This window comes from Balaenoptera ricei, chromosome 5, assembly GCF_028023285.1.
Source record: "Balaenoptera ricei isolate mBalRic1 chromosome 5, mBalRic1.hap2, whole genome shotgun sequence".
Taxonomy (NCBI): domain Eukaryota; kingdom Metazoa; phylum Chordata; class Mammalia; order Artiodactyla; family Balaenopteridae; genus Balaenoptera; species Balaenoptera ricei.
The window spans coordinates 29008308-29031126 of record NC_082643.1 but is presented as its reverse complement, the minus strand read 5'-3'; the positions used below and the strand labels follow the sequence as shown (position 1 = coordinate 29031126).

At 40.8% G+C, this 22819-nt stretch overlaps 1 protein-coding gene across 3 annotated transcripts in view; it reads right to left on the bottom strand.

Moving 5' to 3' along the window:
• Positions 1–22819, bottom strand: part of SMAD1 (SMAD family member 1) — an 80744-nt gene that overhangs the window by 56797 nt on the left and 1128 nt on the right. The window contains exon 2 of one of the 3 annotated variants that reach the window (XM_059922564.1): positions 11310–11398. The exons of the other annotated variants lie outside the window; for them this stretch is intronic. The gene's annotated coding sequence lies outside the window, so the exon portion shown is untranslated. The remainder of the gene's footprint in view (positions 1–11309; positions 11399–22819) is intronic. 3 annotated transcript variants of the gene reach the window in all.

Here is a 22819-nt window from a genome sequence, read left to right as displayed (position 1 = left end):
CTACAGCCTCAGATCAGTGCTGTTACAGTTCCTGCACTGGCACGCAATTCGGTGAACTAGACAAAGCGACTGATTCCTTTAAATACTGACGGAATAATGAAATGATTCAATAAAATCAGCATGAAATACAGGCTCCAGAAAAGTGACTGGGGGAAAAAATATCAAAAGACTCCCTGCTAGTACCTTAAAAAAAGTAGATAAATGGTCTACTGTCAATGAAGCAAGCAACTCTCCCCAACCCCCGACTTCTTGTTCTTTGGTTCATTACTGTCTTAACTCTAATGGTAAAACATCAAGGCATAAAGATCAAAAGAATCAAGGAACTAAACGCACGGGTATTGATTAACTTTGTTTTGGAACTGTGTAACCCTTGGATATGTTACTTAAGAAAAACGAAAACTTTACAAAAATTATCTTTCTGTAAAAAAAATGCCTGATCCATTTTGCTGGGGAAACAAGTATTTCCAAGTAACTAAATAAACTGTATGCATATTTCCTGACTTATACCACTAGCTCTTCTTCAATAGATCATCTTCTGAAGAAACAGAAAAAGTAAGACTCTAGCTCCTAAAGAAGAGCTACTGTGCGGCCTTAGAGAAATCACAGGCAAACTATATGATTTCTGTAGTTCGGCAGTTGTATCTAAATTATTTCACCAAATACCTCACCAGAATGCCATGGAGATGTCAAGTACATCAGAGGTGTGTTGTATAAGGTGACTGGCGGCAATATTAATTAGTTCTGTGGAAAGGTATGTGTCATCTAGCCTAACATCCGATTTCAGATAGGATTCAAGGCCTGATGAGAAATCTTGCCTCCCCGGAGATGCTTAGCTAAATTAAAACATCAGAAAGAGTCAGAAAGTTAACATACCAGGGGATCTGTAATGTAACTTTTCATTACTCCAAAATGGACTATTTTTTTTTTAACGTACTTCATTTCATTCAGGTACCCACATCAACCATATGTATACTCCTAACCAAAAGCAGAATCATCAAAACAGATCATGATTCCCAAGGAGGATAAAAAAAGACACTCAAACATTCCTGATGCTCATAGGAACCACAGAATCACAGACATACACTATAAATTAAGGTTAAAATCGCTTAAAAAGATGAAGGCTGGGGCTTCCCTGGTGGCGCAGTGGTTGAGAATCTGCCTGCTAATGCAGGGGACACGGGTTCGAGCCCTGGTCTGGGAAGATCCCACATGCCGCGGAGCAACTAGGCCCGTGAGCCACAACTACTGAGCCTGCGCGTCTGGAGCCTGTGCTCCGCAACAAGAGAGGCCACGATAGTGAGAGGCCCGCGCACCGTGATGAAGAGTGGCCCCCACTTGCCGCAACTAGAGAAAGCCCTCACACAGAAACTAAGACCCAACATAGCAATCAATCAATCAATCAATCAATCAATCTTAAAAAAAAAAAAAAAAGATGAAGGCTGCAAAGAAAAATATTCCAGAGACTCAATGCCAGCACATATTTTAAAACATAAAGAGCAACCCATCATTAAGCCAAGAATTGCAATGAGCTTTGCTGGTAAGAGTATGATGGAGAATTCACAAAAAAGGCAGGGTGAGGGGGTGAAAACCATAACCATATTCATTAGGCCTAAATAAAATTAGGCTACAGAATTAATCCAAAGTCCTGAAGAACTGGGAACTACCAAACTTTTGATAAAGCTAAAATACTTATTACTTAAAAGTAGAACCGCAGACACCCCCACATACTGGCTGAATAGGAAGGCTTCCAGCTGGAGAACCAACCCTGTGAACGGTACCCAGGGAAACCAGTAATGAGGACAGGCAGAGACAGTACTCTGGACATACAGGACACAACCAGAGTGGAACCAACTCCAAACAGTTCCTAATAAAGCATCATCAATTACTGATCGTACAGCTCCTTACTCTTAAGGCAAACAGGGGGGAAAAAAAAGAGTTAAAATTTGCTACACAAGTATAATGCCATCACAGTGAAAATAAAAACGGAGATGGGTTTTCTCCAGCTATTTCAGTCTCAGAAAATATCCCAAAGCAATGATGGTCTGTGATTCTGTGATGTCCTTTGAACAAATAACCTGTTCAAATGTTTCTTTTCCCTGGTTACTCCAATTAGGAACTCATTTGGCTTTGAGATACTTGTCTTGAAGGAGAAAACAGGTGAAGTCCCTCTGCATTTCCTTTTCCTGTTTTAAACTAGCAGTTAGCCCTGGACCTTCACTCAACATTTCTCAATTTCAAACAGGTCAAAGGTAGCTAAATAAAGCTCACCACTAACCAAAATAAAGGGAAAAAAAAAAACCTAGAACAAGAAGAAAGTGAGGATAAATAAAACCTCTCTCCATTTCTTTTACAGACTTGAAAGCGCTTTTTAAACTACCTACTTCTTTGCTGAGAAGTTGGGCTAACAGGAACTCTACTCTGATTCAGTCCTCAGAAAAAAGAAAATATATTTAAACCAAGTCCCTACACAAGAAAGCGATACGAAGATCCACTGGCGGGTAGGAACAGATTGGGAGTCTGGGATTGACATATACATACTGCAGTGTTTAAAATGGATAACCAACAAGGACCTACTGTATTGCACAGGGAACTGTGCTCAGTATTCTGTAATAACCTAAATGGGAAAGGAATTTGAAAAAGAATAAAGAAAAAATTTTAAAACGTTTTTTAAATAGTACTTTTTACAAAAAAAAAAAAAAAAAAAAAAAAAAGATCCACTGACGATCACAGAAATCTGCTGGTCTTACAGCAAAGTCCTGTTGTCACAAACATCCAGAAGGCAGACTTCACTTTCCTGAGCCTCTTACTGTAAAGCCTTGTTTCGGTTACTTCCAAACATTTCCCAACTTTCTAAATGTCAGTTTGATGACACAGAATAGCTAGTTTGCCTCTTTTTCATTAAAAAATTGTTTTCAGAGGTTAATTTTCCAAATCTGGAGAAACTAGGGGGTGAAGGTGGAAGAGAGGACCAGCTCTTGAAAGCTATTTTTCATCATGAAGTCAAGCACGTACCGGTGCCTTTAAAACACAGGCACTAACAGCCGGTCTACCAGTCTCTCAGGTGTGACCTGAGGGACATGCCAGCAAGAGCTGCTGTGATGTGGTCTCTCAACAGTGTTGAGTAGGAATCTTAGGAATCAAAAAGAAGAGCTTACCACCTACCACTTGGAAGTTCATCGTGAGCGGTGACATTTCAACCAAAAGCAGCATCCCCTTGATGACAATGAAGCAAGGAGTTTAGGGATGTCGCACTTAGATGCGTCTCTAAGGACAGAGCTGTTGTTTATGCGTTTAGTTGCACCAAGTATGCTATTTAATATACGTTCGTTGTGTTAGAAAATTCTTCAAGACAAGAACTCTTTCTGGTTCTGCTCTGCATACACAAGTCCTTCCATCCTGACAAATTCAGGCTGCTGACAGGGCACCTGGTCAATTTTTCTTAGTCACAGAGCTTCCCTTATAGAAGAACAAGTGTCAGTTCTGTTTTGTTTCACGAGACGATTACCTGTTTAGTTAAGGTAGACTGGAGACACTTAAAAGTTTTCTTGCTGTCCTCGGCTTCAACAAACAAGCCTGGCTTATTTCTACATCTCCTTACCACTTCTCTAGAAGTTGTATAACATTCCTTAATCCCCCTGAAGCCCTGTTCTCGAATTCATGCTTGTAATGGAAAGCTGTCCTTCAGCACGTGGTAGCCTTTCAAGACATGCAGGTCCTAATGGCCTCACTCTGATAAATCTCATCTGCAGTCACCTCAACTCAAAAATTGTACAGACTCATTTGGCTCGCAAGTGCTTACTCCTCAAACACAGGAAACTGCAGAGCAGGGGCATTTGCAAATTGAACTGTACAGACTATAAGCGGAAAAAGTATACAGTAGTTGTCTCTCAGAAAAAAACTCTTCGCTTTGAGTCACTGTTATCGTAGTATAGCAATTTTACTGATTGCAAAGCATGCTAAATGCAGTAAATTCCCATAAGCGACCAGTTAGGAATGACACAATCATTAAAAAATGAAAGAAATTATTTTAATTGAGCTATTACCTTGTGCAAGGATTATATTGGTCGTTTTTACAAACACGATCGTATTGACTTCTTAGAGCAATCTTTCAAGATGTATAGCATTCTCTCAATTTTAGTAATAAACCTAAGGATCAGAGGTGAAGTAACTTTTTCAAGATCATATTCTAGTAAGTGGTAGATTTACACTTGAAACCAGAACAGATACTAAAGTCTATGAATCAGGTTAAGAAAAAAAAAAAAAAAAAAAAAATCAGTAATTCAAATGCCAAATTCACAAATGAAAATGGAATAGGCCGAAGGACGGAAAAAAACTGTCCCTTTCATTTAAAAAAAAAAAAAATACCCTGCTGTGTTTCATTTTTTGGAACATTTCTCCTTCTCCACTGATCTGGCAGGTGTTATTTATGACAACACACACACACGTCTGTAGGGGTGAGCTGACACCCACAAGGCAGGACAGCCTGAACCCTCTCCCTATATTTAGATCCTCCAGCTCCGCGCTTAACTGAATAATTTAATCAGGACCCTCTAGAAGGGAAACACATCCATATTCATCACAGGCATCAAAGGAAACATCTTTACAAGTTATATCCTTTTACAAACCAACATATGGTCTCACGCCATTCTCCCAATTGTTGAGCTCCTCCTCTGGGAAGAGCATGGAATTTTCTTTCTTTTTATCACTTGAAAAAATCACTTCCCTCCTAATTCAGTAAAACTGGGTGGAGGCCACTTCCTCCACAGGTGAGAGAAATAAAACTTGTTGCTCTGTCATTGTCAGGAATTTTAAAGGGAACCATGTATTTTATGTGCTTTCCAAATGGAAACAAAAGGCAGGCAAAATCTAGAGTAAGAAATCAGGGCACAGTCTCCAGGCTTTCAAATAAGACCCCCACCATATTTCTGTCATTTTGAGATGCTTCTAAATGAGAAAGCAGGAGCCCTTCACTTGGAATGAAAAAAGATAGGTCTGAAGAGCAGCTTTCCACTTGGCAGCTGCTCTTTGAACAAAACACCTCTCTGAGCCTCAATTTCCTCTTCCATGAAGTTTTGATTCCACCACCTACCCCGCTGGGCTGGTATCAGCCTTAAATAGGAATCGGTAAAGTTGATTTGAAAATTATAACATGCTGAAAAATGTAACATATTTACAGAGCTGGTTCACAATAAGTTAATTCTAATATTTTGTTTACACACAAAAAAAACAAAGTTTGTGTCCTAGCTTTTGTCTGTCCAGTGAAGTTCTAACTTTGTACAAAAAAAGGAAAGAAAATGATAAAAAGAAAGGCTGATGACCACTACAGTCATTCAACTCATTTGACAAACACCCACAATATACCAGTCACTATTCTAAGCACTGGGACACAGTGCTGAACAAGAGACAGAAACACCTTTTTTTCTTTTTCAAAAAGATCATGCCTTCATGAGACCTACATTCTAGTGGTCAGGGAAGGCCTCACTGAGAAGGTGATATTCCAACAGAAGCCTGAAAAGGTGAGGGACAGAGCCACGTGGATATCTAGGGAAGCATGTCGCAAGCAGCGGGGGAGCAACGGCAGAGGCCAAGGGGCGAGAATATGCCTGACATGTTCCAGGGGCAGCAAGGAGTCCAATGTGACTGGGATGGAGAGAGCGAGGGGAGAGGAGGTCGGAGCAGACAGGAACGCCGCAAGGACTCTGTAGCTTTCCCTCTGAACTAAGACGAGAACCGCTGCGAGCTGGGAGCAGAGGTGCCAACGTGATCTGACTTCTAGATTAACAGGCTGACTGTGGTATGGCTGGGCTGAGAACAGCCTGAAAGGATGGAAGGAGGAGGAGGAAGAGGAGGAGTGATAGTAGTAGGAAGGAGTAAAGAGACCAGTTAGGAAGCTATGGCAATTGTTACAGTTCAAGGTGATAAAGGTTTGGATCAGCCCAGCAGAAGTGGTCAGATCCCAGCTACTGCATATTCTGAAAGTACGCCTATGAACAAATACACTTTATTGCTTAAGTAAATGAGGAAAATAATTAACCATAAAGTTGGTGAAGTCTGTTTAATTTTTACAAGTGCAAAATCCCATATTATGGGCCTATGAGACTGAGTACCTGAGCTGGGGTCAAAGGTCACTGGAGATGTAGGCCAAGAATGATCCCAGGAGCAGCAGGAAGGGAATAAAAACACTAAACTCCTGTAGGAATGAGGGTGGAGGATGGGGAGTGAGGCAGTAAATGAGTAACACAGAGGGGAAGTGTGGTATAACTTGACAGGACAGTCAAAGGTGGGTGTTTTTATGGAGGATGGTGGAAGAATGGTCTGGAGGAGACAGTTAGGAGGCCCCTGCCTCCAGCAGGCCCTGTGGTTATGAGGGTGAGGAGAGAAAACAGCCGCAGAAACAGCTACAAGGGAAGCAGCAGCCTCAGATGCACCTGATCTGTGTTCAAGATCATTCATGTTCCACATAACCCAGGTATCTAACAATAATGGAATGATTAAATAAATTATAGTACATCTGACAATGATGTAACTGCTAAAAAAAAAAGGGGGGCGGGGGGGGGGGGGGGAAGGACAGCCTTTCATGTCTAACATGGGAAGAAAACCATACTATAATTGTTCAGTTAAAAAAAGCTAGAGAACCATACATATAGTACAATCCCATTTTAAAAACACAAATAGAAACGAAACCTGCACATGTATAATATATGCACACCTTTAAAAGCCTGGAAGGAAATAAACAAATCTGAACAAGTGGTTACCTTTAGGAGTGAGCTGGCAGGAGGGGAGTTCAGGAAAGCAGACCATTTTTACTTACAACCAATTACGGTTTTCAATTTTAAGACTCTAACAATAAAAACAAATAAAAACTGAAAGTAGGTAAGAGATTTATTCTACACGGCTCCAGGAGACAGTATTATGACCAACAGGTGACAAGATTTATCGTTTTACGAAGAAAAAAAATAATAGAAAGTGTCTCTGCACAGAATGGAATTATCACTGAACTAGGATTTTCAGAGAAATGTATTCTGATATATGGGGTTGGGATATATGACCTAATTCTGGGTGAATATGATATGGGTGGGAATGTATTTTTTTATTATACAATTCAGCCATATGATCAAAAAATTCAATTTTACAAAATGGCATATTATAACAAAAAGTCAGTTTCCTCTCCGTTCTAGTTCCTGGTCCCCTTTACACTAACAATTCAAATCTCCTTCCAATTTTTCAGGGCATGAATTTCTTACCAAAGAAATGTTTTGTATCACTCAAATATCTCAAGAGCAATTTGGTCCTGTCCCTTGTCCAGTATGTAAATCTGTTATCTGGAAGAATAAAATAACTTCTCAAAATCAAAGTTTACATAACCAGTGAAACAAACATTGAGATCAGCCAGATTTCACTCTCCTCCATGATCAATGACATCCTGTTTTCAATCTGCCAAAAACTAAGCTGGACTTACATTCACTCGGCCACCTCAGAGGAGAAGCAGCCCTCTTCCAGAACAGTAAGAGCTCCCTCCAACTAAGAGCGGAAAGAAGCAGATGCTCGTCTTTCACTGGGTTAGGAAAACAATGCTGTGGATACAAGCATCACCTATAGAATTAGGTGAGACCAGCACCATCAATCTAGATCTCTTCTGCCTCAGATCACTTGTTCAGTCAGTTCTATCCATCAACCTCCCCTCAGTGAGTTACTGACCAATCGAGATGGAAAAACCTAATAAACAGAGCGCTCTTAGAAGGCTTCAGAACACAAGTTCTCCTCCTTTGTACGTTCAACTACTAAGAGGCGTCAGTCTCCACCAATTCACTATGTAACTGAACAGTACTTTAAGTGCTTATCCCCAACGTAAAGGTGCAGTAGGAAGAAAATGGGTATGAAACAGTTCCCAGCATCACCCTGCTCACCGTTATGGGGGGCTCGGGGTTGAAGAACCGTATTATCAGGTTGACTGTGACAGAGTCACAGGACGTGTTCAGGCTGTTTATCCAAGGGACAGTGGCCAAAAACCTTTGCCATTTCTTTACCACAACTACATCTCCTGTGCATCTTGGGCTTTGTGTTGCCTACCCTGATGTGGAAATCCAAACGAGTTCAGCTGACTATCAACCACTTGCATCAGTGGGGATGAACCACGGAATGGATTATCCAAAGCAGCCTTAATAAAACTTAACCATTGCTTTTCAAATATGTATTATGCTTTTATCAAAGAACCCTTTTAATTCCTTACCACATGTTGCTTACACTAACCAGAAAACTATTATATACTCTGAGAACGTAGTAAATTCTAAAGAAATGCCTGCTCAAGATTCAAATATTGTTGTGGAAAAATCTATACGTGGATGACAGAGACTTAACTATAATGGTTTTATTACGTTATAAAAACTTAAAAACATATTTCATCACATAAATCACTTTCTCCTCCTCTGGAAATTCATTCTACTGGCAACAGTCTTTACAGAACGTCTGCAACACCCCAGTTTGAGGACTCCATAAACTCTCATCCTCATCACCGCCCACTTCGAAGGGAGAGAGGACTGTCACGCAGGTGGCTCTATGGGTGACATCACACAAGGGTGTATCCATGGTCTCTGTCAGTTTCCAACACAGCTCAAGTATTCAGAGGGAATAAAAGATCATTCTCATATCGTCCTCGTCATCACCATCACCACCACACACTGTCCTGAGCACTTTATACCTATTCCCTCTCTTTAATCCTTATGGGAATCCTATGACGCAGAGACTATTTTAGAGATGATGAAACCGAGGTGCAGAAAGGTTAATGGCTTGCCAAGGCAACCCCTCTACCACCCTGCTTCTCCTAAATAACCTCCTCCTTTGTCTCATGCATAAAGTAGAGGGACTGACAAGCAAGAATGTGCTTATGGTTTTACTTTAATCCCCCTGGTTCCTTCTCTCCCCAACTTATTTTTGTTTTCGTTGTTGCTTTCCTTCTTGGCATCTTGCCACTTTCCTAGAACATGAAAAAACCAAGAGTTTTATCAGGGCAGCGATGACAAAATTAAATTCATTTTAATCTAAACAGCCTAGAATAGGGATAAGTAGTTGTAAGCTATAACTCAACAAGGACACAAGGAAATTGGCACCACTACCTCACACCAACAGCCCACGTATGTGTTCATCTCTTAATACTCTTTTCTTATGATGAGGCTGCGGAATATTAAAATTAAACTCCTTTTAAGAAATTCATTTTCTTTACATTCCCACTGATTGTTCTTTTTTTTAAATCTAGTTTATTTTTACCAGTTACTGTGTAGTGGTTTAAAAAAAAAAAAAGACGTATAGACCGTATTTTCTTATCCATTCCTAAAAGGGAGACACTTGCGCTGCCTCAAACTCCTCCTTTATAAATGATGCTGTAAGAAACAGCAGTTGAAAAAGTAAGATTTTAGTAGATAGCCTTTGTTAAGATTGGAAATTTTCCTTTTATTCTGGTTGTCTCAGAGATGGATTGATTGATTGCTTTATTGGATTTATTTTTTTAATGTTTTTTTTTTCCAGTTTTACTGATGGTTCTTAGTATCCTTTACTGAAAACATAAGCAAAACGGAACAAAAATTACTGGCTCATTTCTTTGCGTGTGAATTAATACTGTCCCATTCAAGCAAATGTAGAGATGGAAAATAGCTGAAGGACTCTTTCAAGTACCATATTTTATTATAGGTAATTTTTAACGGCTCAATCACAGCTGGCAGTCACAATGCTATCTACAGATAAGGGCAAAAAAACAGTGCTCTTGACTCTAGAAGATTTGGGAGAGGGGCTAACACAGCAAACGGCATACGGGTGTGGCAGGAACAGCCGTCTGTGACGCTACCACTTCAGTATCCTATCTGCCTCCTAGTCCCCTTCCTTATCCCCTATTCCAGGGTTTCTCAACCTCGGCATTTCAGGACATTTGGCAGCATACCTGCTGGTGGAAACAGCCCTGCCCCCGCCCAGCTGTGACACCCAAGCACTCCTCCAGACGCCGCCAGATCACCTCCGCTATCACCTCCGCTGACGCTCTTCTCTCCTTTTCTCTTTGCGCTCTTGGTGCCCCAGGTCGCAACAGCTTTATTTATTAGCTCTACTTCTAGACTCTAGGACACAGGGAATCGCTGATTCCTTCAAGAAGGGAAAAGCGAAAGCTCTCAAACACACATATCCTTTCTTTCTATCTCTTCTTTCCTCAAATTAAAAAAGGGGGAGCAAAAGTTAACCCTCAGAACTACCTGGGTCGTCTGGAGGACCTAGAACAGGTATCACCCAGCACCAAGTGCTGCTGGGTATCAAAGACGTAGTTCATATTCACAACAGACCTGCAACATACCACAGGTCCTATTTCCTGACATGTTTTTAAACACATCAAAATGAAAAACTTCACTCATCACTACCATGTGTCAAGCCGACAGTTCTCAATGCTGTTGTACATTAGACTCACCTGTGGTGCTTCTTTACAAGCTCCCCAACCGTAACCCTGGAACCAGACCCCCCCAGGGGCAGGCCCTGGTATTTTTGCGGTGGTTGTCATTCACAGGATTCTGATGTGCAAAGTGAGAACCACTGTGCTAACATGAAGATCGTAAAGATACTGTCCACATACCCTCAAGGAACTCAGTCTAAAGAATGAATAAGATAACTGTAATAAAAGCTATTAAAACAGAAGTCACATTAGACAAGCAGGTTCGTATTTTTCCTCAAAGTTACAATCTCAGTGCAAATCCTACATTTATGACCCCTTACCCCAACTTTATCAAGCTCTATAAGAGACACTATGAACAGAAGTATACGTAGAGATGCTCAAAAACTTGCTGAAAGAATCCACTAAGCTGGAGGTGGGCACGGCGCAGGAGCTCTACCAACTACATCAGATTTCTTTCCTAATCCGTTGACTCTGAAAGGCTATCCCAATTACTGAAGAAAAACACTCAAAATAAGACGCTATAACATGAATAACGATGGCTCGTTATTTAGCTTTCCATATAATCATAGTCTCCTCTTACCAGTTAAGATTGCTTCTGCACAGCAAAAACTGACTTAGATATTTCTCTCTCCCTCCCCGAAACAGAGCCCAGCGCTGGATGCATGAAACATTTGCTGAATTGATTAATATTGGCTCAACAAAAAGCAGAACTGCTCAGTGAGGATGCACCAATTTTAAAGGAGGCTTTCCTGGAATACAGATCAACACCTCAGCCTGCACAGTGTGACAAGACAGAACCCTTCAGTGTTTCCATGCAAATAAATGCTATAAATACAGCTTGGATGCCAATCATTTCAAGGATAATCAAATTAATTTTGCTCACAGTTTAACAGAAGGCCATTTGAAACCAATCAGACGTTCTCTCGAGCTTGAACAAACTGAATAGAAGTCCTGAGCACACAAACACGAACACTGGGAAAATAAAGAGGTTGTTATTAATTATGCAGACTGCAAAGCCAGCAACGGACACAAAGCAAAACAGGAAGCCGTAACAGATGGGAGGGCAAGCTATGTACAGGCAGCTGTGCTGAGCTGTCACAGAGCTAAAGGTGTACTTCCTAAAGCAACACTCACTGTAGCATTACCACTCCCTTTCACACAAAGCTACCCATAAAATTAAAGACCCATTTTGATAAAATTAAAGACCCATTTTGATAAAATTAAGGCTCGTGTTGCCGGCATTCGTCCTCCCTCCCCAACTTTGCTCAAAGAGTTTGAAGGACGGCTCTGACCAATGCGTACCAGTTCCGGCGCCCTACTCCCAGTCACCGTCCTCTGAAGGGACTTAAGAAAGAAGAGGCGGGGGTAACTGGCCTGTGGCTGAAACTGGTGGTAAGCCCGGGGGTGAAATTCAAAGGCCTTGTTTTCCCCCAACTCTGAAATATTTGCAGATCACGTAAGAGAGAGGAGATGGTGGGTCAGAAGATGCTGATGAATCCTCTTCTGTCTAGTGGCCAGGTAAAAACTCAAGGCCGAGGTAAGACTGGGTGTACTTCGGTTAGGTAAGGACCCTACCAATAACCACCTTACGGGCGGTACATGAGAAGCCTTTCTTACGCCCACGACCTTAACTATTACCCTTAAGAGACAATCTGGGAAATCAAATGCTAATGCCTAACTTTAAATTTTCTTCACTTTATAAGAGGTTTTACTATGTGGGAGAACTTCTTATTTCAATACCTTATGAACCAGTCTAGCTCAATAAGCAAAACCATGCTCTAAGACCATCACTGTGTCTCATATGAATACGAAAATGCCACTACAAATCAAATCTAATACTGTGACTCAGGTGGGAGAGAAAGAGGCCCATTTCGATGTGCTCTGTGGAGCACTGGTATCCTTAAGGTTCACCGATCGTGCCAGCTGGTTGAGAACCTGCATAGAACTGAGAGCCCCTAAAGGGCTGGGAACACCTCACATTCTAATGAGGAGACTCCTAGCCCAATGTCATGAGGGTAATGCGGCAACATCAAGGAAATGGGATGGAGATGGCCTGTCTCTTATAACTCCAGCTTACATTCATTGGGTACCTCCTTGTGACCTCAGCTTCTCTTAGGAGGCAGGGAAATTTTGGCTTCCTTTCCTTCAGTGAGAAAAGCCCAGTTTCCCCAGACAGATCCTTCCTGGTCCACAAAGAATGATACAATAAAGTAAAAGAGAAGACATCATCCCCATTCCAGTGAAGAGTCTCATCCAGGACTCGGCAGAACAGTTCATGTCTATTAGTAGTTTGCATTTCATTCGTTTGTGAATTGTTCCTGTCCTTTACCAATTTTTTTAGGAGCCCAGAATTTCATTTGTTTTTTTTTTTAATTGAAGCATACTTGATTTACGTTTCAGGTGTATGTACACACACACACATTCTTTTTCAGATTCTTTTCCATTATAGGTTATTCCAAGATATTAAGTATAGTTCCCTGTGCTATACAGTAGATCCTTGTAGTTTATCTATTTTACATAGAGTAGTGTGTATCTGTTAATCCCAAATTCCTAATTTATCCCTCCCCCGCTTTCCCCCTTGGTGACCATAAATTTGTTTTCTACGTCTGTGAGTCTTTTGTAAATAAGTTCATTGTATCATGTTTTTAGATTCCACATATAAGTGATATCATATGATACTTGTCTTTGTCTGCCTGACTTCACCTAGTATGATACTCTCCAGGTCCATGTACCAATTTTTCTATAGGGGTGGTATTTCCTACTGATTTAAAAAGTTTTTTACAAGAAGAGTAACTTGCTGCAAATTTGAAAGGTTGTATTTTTGTGTGTGGTCATTCAAGACTGTGTGTTTGGTCACATAAATGTTGTCAAACCTATAAATTTTTCCTTTATGGTTTCTGCCTTCAGAGCCATGTTTAAAACAGCTCTACAGGGACTTCCCTGGTGGTCCAGTGGTTAAGACTCCACACTCCCAAAGGAGGGGGCACGGGTTCGATCCCTGGTGGGGGAACTAAGATCCCGCATGCCACACAGCGTGGCCAAAAACAAAAAACAAAAAAAAAAAAACAAAAGAGCTCTACAGGCAGCTATTAGTACTACCCCCGCTCCCGCTCCCGTATCCCCATCTCTTGAAAATGACAATTCACTCAATCAATGACAATCGAGAATCCATCTCCCCCTTTCCTTCTGACACTACGACAAGAATCCATGCCGGAATCTTTCTTCACTGAGTGTGTATTCTCTAATGAAAAAAATTTTTTTTAACACTAATGAATAGTGTAAGAAAAATCCATAGATAAATTCACAATACTTACTTTGAAAAGCTCTGGGCAACTTTAAATAGCTTTTTAAAATCATTAAAGGGCATTCTTCTCTTAGTTCAATTACTATACTTTTCTTAAAAACCTTTAGCTGGCATTGTCAGGGAAACGCTCCATCTACAAATTCCCAAACTTGCTATTTCACAATTTCATTACCGGGATTCCCATTGCTTAACCCTTCTCAGTTCATTTAATCCATTAGACTCCTTATAACCTGTAACCCCTTATCTAGATTGGATTCAATATTGCTCTCATTAACATTCTAGACCCTACAATCACATTGACTCTTACAAATATTAAATAGCTAACATTTTCCAAATGCTTATTATGTGCCAGGTCCTAGGCTAGGTCCTTTATGTATTCTGTACTTCACTGACTGCAAGATGTACCCTCTCCTAACCAGGAAATTTACAATCAGTGGTATGTTGTGCCTAAATGATGGTTTTTTTCCTCAGTAGTACATGAAATAACATCTTATGATTAACAGTATCTTAGATGAAATATGGAAGGATAACTCATCTCATCCTTCTATCAACCCTGAGGCTGATACTATTATCTCTATTTTTCAGATGAGGAAAGTGAGGTTCAAAAGTTAACGGTCACAACATTGTAAATCAACTATACTTCAATTAAAAAAATATTAGAAAAAAAAAAGTTAATGGCAGCTTTCCCAAAGTTATAAAAGAGCAAGTCAGTGTTGGGGGATGGGACTTAAACCCAGGCAACCTGACTCTAGAACCTCATTTCTTAGCCTATTTTCTATCCCTCAGCCAGAATCATCTCTGCCAACATTCCTCTCCAATCTTACTTTCAGGCCACCAAGTTACACTAAAAAGCAACAATTACTAGTCTACTCTACAGTCGCATCAAACCTCACCCCAGGCTTCCTCCCACTGTTCAGCCTCTGAATTCGCCATAGATTTCCTGGCACATCACCTACAATGGTTCTTCCAAAACTTGTCCATTATTCTTAAACTTCCAGTACCATTTTCTGATTCTCCCGGCTCACCATCCCAATGAAGGGACTGACTTGCCTCCGACGCTACTGGGAAAACCAGCGCAAGCTGACAGGAGCTCTGTGCTATCTGCTTTCCTCTCTCGGACCCCATTCTGCTTCCTTCTCAGACAATCTCCCTCCTTACCATGACTCATATTTTGTCACCTGCGCTCCAGATCACTAACTCCATCATCTTTGATTGCTTTCTGTCCATTAACTTCTTTCCCTCAACCTTCAAATAAGAAGTCGTCTCATCAATTTTGGAACATAAGTCACTCGAGGGCATAGAAGACTGTTTCTCATTTCTTAATATACTCAGTCTCTTCACCTCAGCTGCATTCACTTGATTACCCTGACCTTCTCTCCTTCACCCTGAACCATACAACATGTGCCCCCTTTGAACCTTCCTCTGGACTCTCTCTTCCCTTGGCTTCCTGGTTTAACTTCTCCTCTGACCCCACACCCTTCTTCCAGTTCCTCCTTTTGTCTACTTCAAACATGCCTCTCTCCTTTCTACCACTTCCTAATTGTGGGCATCAATGGAAGATTCCACCCACCAGCTCTCTGTTTCTCTGTTCATGATCCTCTCCAAATACCCATCCATTCCTGGACGTTCCACCATCATTCCCAACAGATCACTATTTGGCATCTACGTAAAGCTCCGAGCCCTTCCCTAGGCTTTAGCTTAGTTATGTATCTCCAACTTGCCTGTAGAATACTTAGATACCCCACCTTAAATTCAACCTGTCAATTCTAATTTATCATTCACAGAATTTTTATTCCTTCCACAACCAGTTCTTCTCTATTCTTAAGTAAAGGCTTTATTAATTTTCCAGCCACTCAGGTTGGAAACTTAAGAATAATGTGACACCCCTCTTTCCCATTACTCTATAGCCAAATAACCACCAGGTGTCTTTTCACTCACAAAACCCACCCCCATCAGAGAGAGAGAACTCAAAGCGCTTTCTTATCAATCTCCTGGCATATGGGCTCTACCCTCTCCAACCCAAACTGTAAGTTCAAACACCTTCTGTGACTTCCCAATGCTTGCTTATTCTGGCACGCTGAGGCCCTCAAATCCTCATCCTCAACTCAACCTTTCCAAACACCTCTCCCAGCTCACCATATGGGACCCCATCAGGAATGCTCTCTGTGGTCAGGCAGAGCTGCAGACTGGCCTCCAGATCTGTGCTGTCCAATGTGATAGCTCATTGTTAAACAGGTGGCTGTTTAAACATAAACTAATGAAAATTTAAAATGCAGTCCTCAGTTGCACTAGCCACATTCTAAATGCACGACAGCCACTTGTGGCTAGTGGCTATAGTGCTGGACAGCACAGATACAGCACATTTCCATCACTCCAGAAAGTTCTATCGGACAGCGCTGCTCCCAACACTCCTGGTTACCTTGAGTCTTCCACGCCGCTACTCTGCCCAAATGTCTCTTCCTTCTCCCTACGCAAACCCACACGTCCTTCCACACCACGGTGGGCCTCATGTGAACTGTCTGTACAACTTACCCCTATATTACCCTGCAACAACTCTTGTGATGTTGCATTTAATTTTTCATTTTTGTGGGTCTCCTCACTAATTACTGAGCCACTCTGAACTAACAGACTCACTAAGTGAAGCATATGCTCATTACCACACTGCATCAAAATTTTCAAATAAGGAGATATTTAATACCCCTCTCCTCCATTAAAAAGACATGTTTTCCTTCAATCTAAACAAAAGATCTTGCATTTAGCTAAATAATAATGACTTAATTTAATGCCTAATTATAATACTTGAAAGATAATTAGTTCCCTTTTCTTCTTGTGGTATTCGAAACTGAAAGAAAAAAAACTATAAAGGTCTGAAATACTTCCACTTTGCATAAGCACACCGCAAAGAAACCACAAAAGATAGACATGGAGAGGAAAATGAATGAATAGTTTGAGTAACTATACCTTAACTATCTGGAATTGTAGAAAAAAATATAGTACAGCTGCCCTAAAATTAAGGGGAAACTACAAATAAAGCATTAAAAAATTACACATATAAATATATTTTTGAATCAAAAGCTAGACCCCTCTATCCTCCTTTTTGCAAACATGACATAGTGAATATTTATTTTCATCGTGAGCTCAAAAGCATATAGATGCATAAGTAACTGCTGTGTATGCTGTATGTGTTCCTTGAAATCCAGGCTTGTTTGTCTCAAGAAAATTAGTTAAGAAATCAATCCACCAACCATAGACCTGGGTTCTATATAAGGCTCCTATGTGAACACTAGGAACCAAGCAGAGAGATTTGGGAGAATTGCCAGGTATGGATTCCCTCAAACCTTAGAGAGTTTGATGCTTTATCTTCAAGAGGGAATGTTCTCTAAAGTTCTGATTTTAGCTCATTAAAAAATCACAGGGCTTCCCTGGTGGCACAGTGGTTAAGAATCCGCCTGCCAATGCAGGGGGACACGGGTTTGAGCCCTTGTCCAGGAAGATCCCACATGCCGCGGAGCAACTAAGCCCATGCGCCACAACTACTGAAGCCCTCGTGCCTAGAGCCCGTGCTCCACAACAAGAGAAGCCACCGCAATGAGAAGCCCGCGCACCGCAACAAAGAGGAGCCCCCGCTCGCCAAAACTAGACAAAGCCGGTGCGCAGCAACGAAGACCCAACGCAGCCAAAAATAAAATAATAAATTAATTTTTAAAAAATCACAAAGATGTTAGATTAAACTGCTCAAATACTGCAGTTCCCAGTATCAGCCTAAAAACCCGATGCAGTCATTGGAGTTGAACTGTTTTTGAAAGATTGGCTTTTCCCATCTGAAAGACAGCTTTCCTTATGCAAATGAATGTTCTACAGGGCCCGCTCGTTTCTGCAAGTCAGCAAGCAATAGCTGTAAATGTTACTTTTTTGCCTAGGACTAGTAGTACATCTCTAAAACTGACATTATTTTAATAGTGAACACCATAGTGAAGATTTTGACTTAGATTGTAGGTAAATACATTCATGCAACTTAGTTTTTTTTTTTTTTTAAAGGCAGTAACTCCAGAAGTATTAAAAATACTTCAGGTATTTTTGCAGCAAATCAGATGACAGGTCACCAGATTAGCCTAAATAGTTGCAATACGACGTTAATAGCAGAAAAGGGGGATAAAGAGTCAACAGTTTTCAATTCGAGGCAAAATGGAGATGCCTCTATTTGTTATCAAAGCGCTTCCTGCTAATGTTGGTACCAAAAATGAAGACCAGAGCCTCCAGGCTGGTGAACACATCAAGGTGCTATGGGGATGGGGAGCCTGGAGAGGGCATGGAGCTCACGGCGCCCTTCCCCCACACCTTGCCCCGTGCATCTCTTCCATCTGGCTGTTCCTGAGTTATATCCTTTCATAATAAACCGGTAATAGTAAGTTTTAAAAAAAGAAAAGAAAAGCCACATACAGAAGTACAATTACACAGAATACTTCATCAGCCTCAATGTCATTTTATAACTTTATATTTCATTTCTAAATTTTTATATTTAAATTATCCCTTTTCTCCTTAGATCTTTCCAATTCTCTCCCTAGTACCTCCTAACTCCTTCCCTAAATACCCCAACCTCTGACTTTTGGTTAGGAATATGATTTGTTTTTGAGAGCCAAAAGAGGAGATTTGTACAGCAGACTTGCCTGATTTAATTTGAACTTCGTAGAATCTCGGATCTACCATTTCCTAGTAAGGTCCCATTGACTAAATCAGGCATAAGGCGTTTCTTTTCCATCTCTAAAATTAAAAAAAAAAAAAAAATCAATTTTAATCTGTAAAAAACATCTCTCTGAGGTTGTCAGACTTTTTGATTCATACTCAGCTCAAACAATGTTGGGTACAAAAAGTTAATATCATGCCAAAAAATTCTTCTTTCCTCCCCTCCCCAATTAACACTGGATATGCTCAGACCAAAGGCCCAGAAGCACAGCGAGTGAGGAAGGAAAAAACAAACAAATGGGAACTTGACAATGACAGTGATCCAGGTGCAGGCTTTCCCTCCTCCAATCACTGTATGGGTGACTTCAGGCAAGTCCGCTATCTTCCCTGGGCCTCGGATTGCTCAACTTGATAGGAACATCAAAGTAGCTTTTAACACTCAATATCTCTATTCTTTGTAAAGGAAATTACAAATCAGTGTTTATGAACACACTTGGCAAGGCAGTCCCATGGATGTCCTTCGCCTGAAATTTGGGTACTTCTGTGCACACACAAGCTTACCAGGGCATATAAGCATTTTTGGATTAGAGGATGGGAGTGTGATAGGGGATCCAGGGTTTCATCAAATTCTTAAATAGCCCTGACCAAAAAAAAAACAAAAATACAAATGACTGAACTGTAAGACTATACAAAAGTAGACATAAATGTAAAAAGAGAAAAAAAATTTCAAGGAATTTTCAATGAACTATTTGTATCTCAAGGTGCAGTGTTTACCAGCTAAAAAAGACTAATTATAATGAGATAAACTGAACTACTAGAACTTTCTTTTTTAGTACCATCAGCTTGTGATTATACAAGAAAAAAGCAAGGGGAAAGTGACAAGAATAATCCAGAAAAGCAGAGATAAAACCAATTTGGCTTTGAAATGCATTACTTTTATGTCAGATTTAGTCTTCCAATTATGTTCTGCTTAGAGAGGTGTTAACATTATGTTTCCTTTCTTAAGCACTTAAAGGAAGACAACAGAAGATGGCCCAGAAAAGCACAATAGAAGGCAAAGTTGTCTAAAAGCCTAAAAAATAAAAGCAAAGTCATGTCTATACCAGAATAATAAAGCCCAGCAGAACAATGATTATTCAGGTATTCTAGATATATATATATATATTTAAAAGTGAGGGGACTTCCCTGGTGGTGCAGTGGTTAAGAATCCGCCTGCCAATGCAGGGAACACGGGTTCGAGCCAGGTCTGGGAAGATCCCACATGCCGCAGAGCAACTAAGCCCGTGCACCACAACTACTGAGCCTGCGCTCTAGAGCCCATGAGCCACAACTACTGAGCCCATGCACCGCGACTACTGAAGCCCGTGTGCCTAGAGCCCATGCTCCGCAACAAGAGAAGCCACCGCAATGAGAACCACGCGCACTGCTACGAAGAGTAGCCCCCGCTCACCACAACTAGAGAAAAGCCCGCGCGCAGCAACGAAGACCCAACACAGCCAAAAATTAATTAATTTTTTAGAAAAGTGAGGCTCTAGAGCGAGCTTGCCTTGTTCACTTCATGGCTAAGAATATAATCACTAGTTATGTAGCCTGAGGCAAGACAATGAATCACTCAGAACTCAGTTTCCTTACCTGTAAAACGTGACAACAACAGTACTTAGGGAAGTTTTGATGCTTAAATGAGATATGAGTATTAAAGACAAGGACACAGTAAAAACTCAGAAAAAAAATCAGCTACAATTATTTCTCCTACCCAAAGCTCTAAATCAAATTAGAAGCCATGACACCAATGATAAATATGATTGACAGAAAAGTCAACCTCATTTTATGCAGTAGCTTCAACTGTCACTTCCAAACTCTTTTAACAAGAGCAACTAGGAAGTAGCAAAATTAATTGACATATCTCTTTCTCCCTTCTACCCCACAAACTCATCCACAGAGGTAACAAGCAGAGAAGCAGCTGAAAGGTGAGTAGAAAGTGAGGATGAGGAGAGGCGAAGGGTCTAGAACAGCACTGTCCAACAGAACCTTCTGTGATGATGGGAATCGTCTATGTATACATTCTCCAAGGTGGTAGCCACTAGCCACATTAGCTACTGAGCACGCGAACTGTGGCTAGTGCTACTGAGATGAATTTTTATTTTAATTTAATTTTAATTAATTTCAACTTAAATACCCACACATGGTTATGGCTACCTAATTGGACAGCACAGCCCTAGATGACCCATAAATTGAATAAGGATTGCCAGAAATTTCAGCAAAAAATAAGAATCTTCTTTTCCTGAATTGTTTATATGTTCAATTCAAATATCTCTGTTTCCAGTGGAGACCTGGTAACTGTGATTAAAGAAATAACGTATCAGCGTTTGCATCAATACAGTGCAACTCAGTGTTAATAAAAGGATCAGAGATGTGAAATATATGGTCCTCTGATATTTTATAAGGTCCCTAAGGCCAAGTTAAATTCAAGCTCACATGAAGCATGATTCAGTGCATGGATCAGAGCTGCAAAGGTCCTTATCGGCACCCTCAAAGCATCTGTTTCTCCACTACCAAATGGAAAGCTACTTAGACGATGCGGACTGAACATCCCTCAATTTAGCTTCAATTTTTTCAGAAATTCAGAGTTCTGTAAGCCTTTCCCCCTTTTCAGAAACACTAGCGTTCCTTGCCAGTTTGGCCTTTCCACTATAAACAAAATCCATGTACCACCCATATCTGAAGGATAACGCCAGACTCCTGCTTAGCCGCCCCTGTAATATGGTTTAATTATGATGACTGAACTAATAGGCTGACATCATAGACTTTTGCAGGCTGACCCCATGTCATCCTGATGTACCAGTTTGCACCAGTTCAGCGCTGTAAATCAATTTAAGATCTCAAGCAGGTTGAAAAGGCTGGTAATGATGCTTTCTCTGCTGTCTCTGGAGACTCTACATTATACACCACTTACATTATTTATAAAGCCTCAATGATGCTTCCATTAGCCTTGTAAGACTACACAAATGAGATCTTTTATACACACACAACTTGGCCTTGATTATGTAGGCGACTGCAGCTTAAATATACTCATCTAATTACACTCAAGTTTATTCTTTTTCCACTCTAACCAAGTTACTAAACCCAGAATTACTAGAAATCAAAGTTACAAACTGCAATTTAGTTTTCAACTAATAAATGTATTTGGAAAAATGAGACTTCCTTCCTCTTAATGCTTTAATGAACTTAGTAGAAAAAAAAATTAAATTCCAAGAGGTGTAAGAAGTTAATATTTTAAATTGCCTAAAAACTGTCATTTCTCTAAAATGCAAAGGTCATCAGCTCTTCAAGGGTATAAAACCAAAGGATACTGCAAAAAGGAAAAATGTATTTGGTTACACACCTACGGTTGGAGGGGTCAAAACTAAATCAAGGACAAATCCCTACCGTCAGAAGAAACCCGATCCTGCCTGGATCCTCCAGAGGCTCAGACATCACCCACCTCTAGAAAATCATCTCCCACGACCCTGGTTACAGTTTCCTAAGAACTGCAATATTACACAAATGTACACCACCTGCACAGAAATATCAAATAACTACAAATGGGAAAGGGGGAGGGAGAGGGGAGGACAAACATTTAAATCAGTTACAGCATATTTAGCCCTGGCACCTCCATCAGAATTAACACTGATGCAAAATATTTATACGAATTGAAAATCCCGGGGCAGTGCACATTGATTCTGCCCTGATTCTTTTTCAATCGTGGTTCCAATACAGCTCAGCTACCTCCAATAAAGCGTCAAGTGGTAATGAGAAACAAGATGAAAAATCAACATGGGCAGAGAACAGTTTTCTCATTGTGCTACTGAATGCAGGCATGTTATCAACGGCAGGTAATGGAAGCGAGAAACGTTCTGAAATAAAGGCATTTTGCGATGGAGCTGCTTGCTAGGAGCTTCAGTAAGAGGAAGCACATACAGGTATCAGGCAACTTCTGTATCATTCCACCTACTGTGAAATTTCAGCTACAATGGCAAGAGAACCTCAGGGGAAAGAAAGAGGCCGGCTGTCACAGCACTCACGACGACGATGTTTTCTCGGGAGAGGGCTCGGAGACGCGCCTCGATTTTCAGAAGGGAAGCGCCCGGCCGGGGATCTTGCAAGTGCACTGAAACATGGTCCGCGCCGCAAAATAAACAAAAGCCGCAGCTACTGTAGTTGTAAGATCCGGCAGGCATTTGTTCCCCCTCCCTTCCCAAAGTACATCAGGGAACCGCTCTCCCTGGAAGCCTTCATATATATTAAGCAACGAGAAAAACAAGCCCACGTCTGTCTCTCTCACACCCTACACCACCCCACCCCCCTTCCTGCAGAAACAACCCCGAGAAACACTAACAAAGACCGGGCGCAGAGTAAATGAACACTTG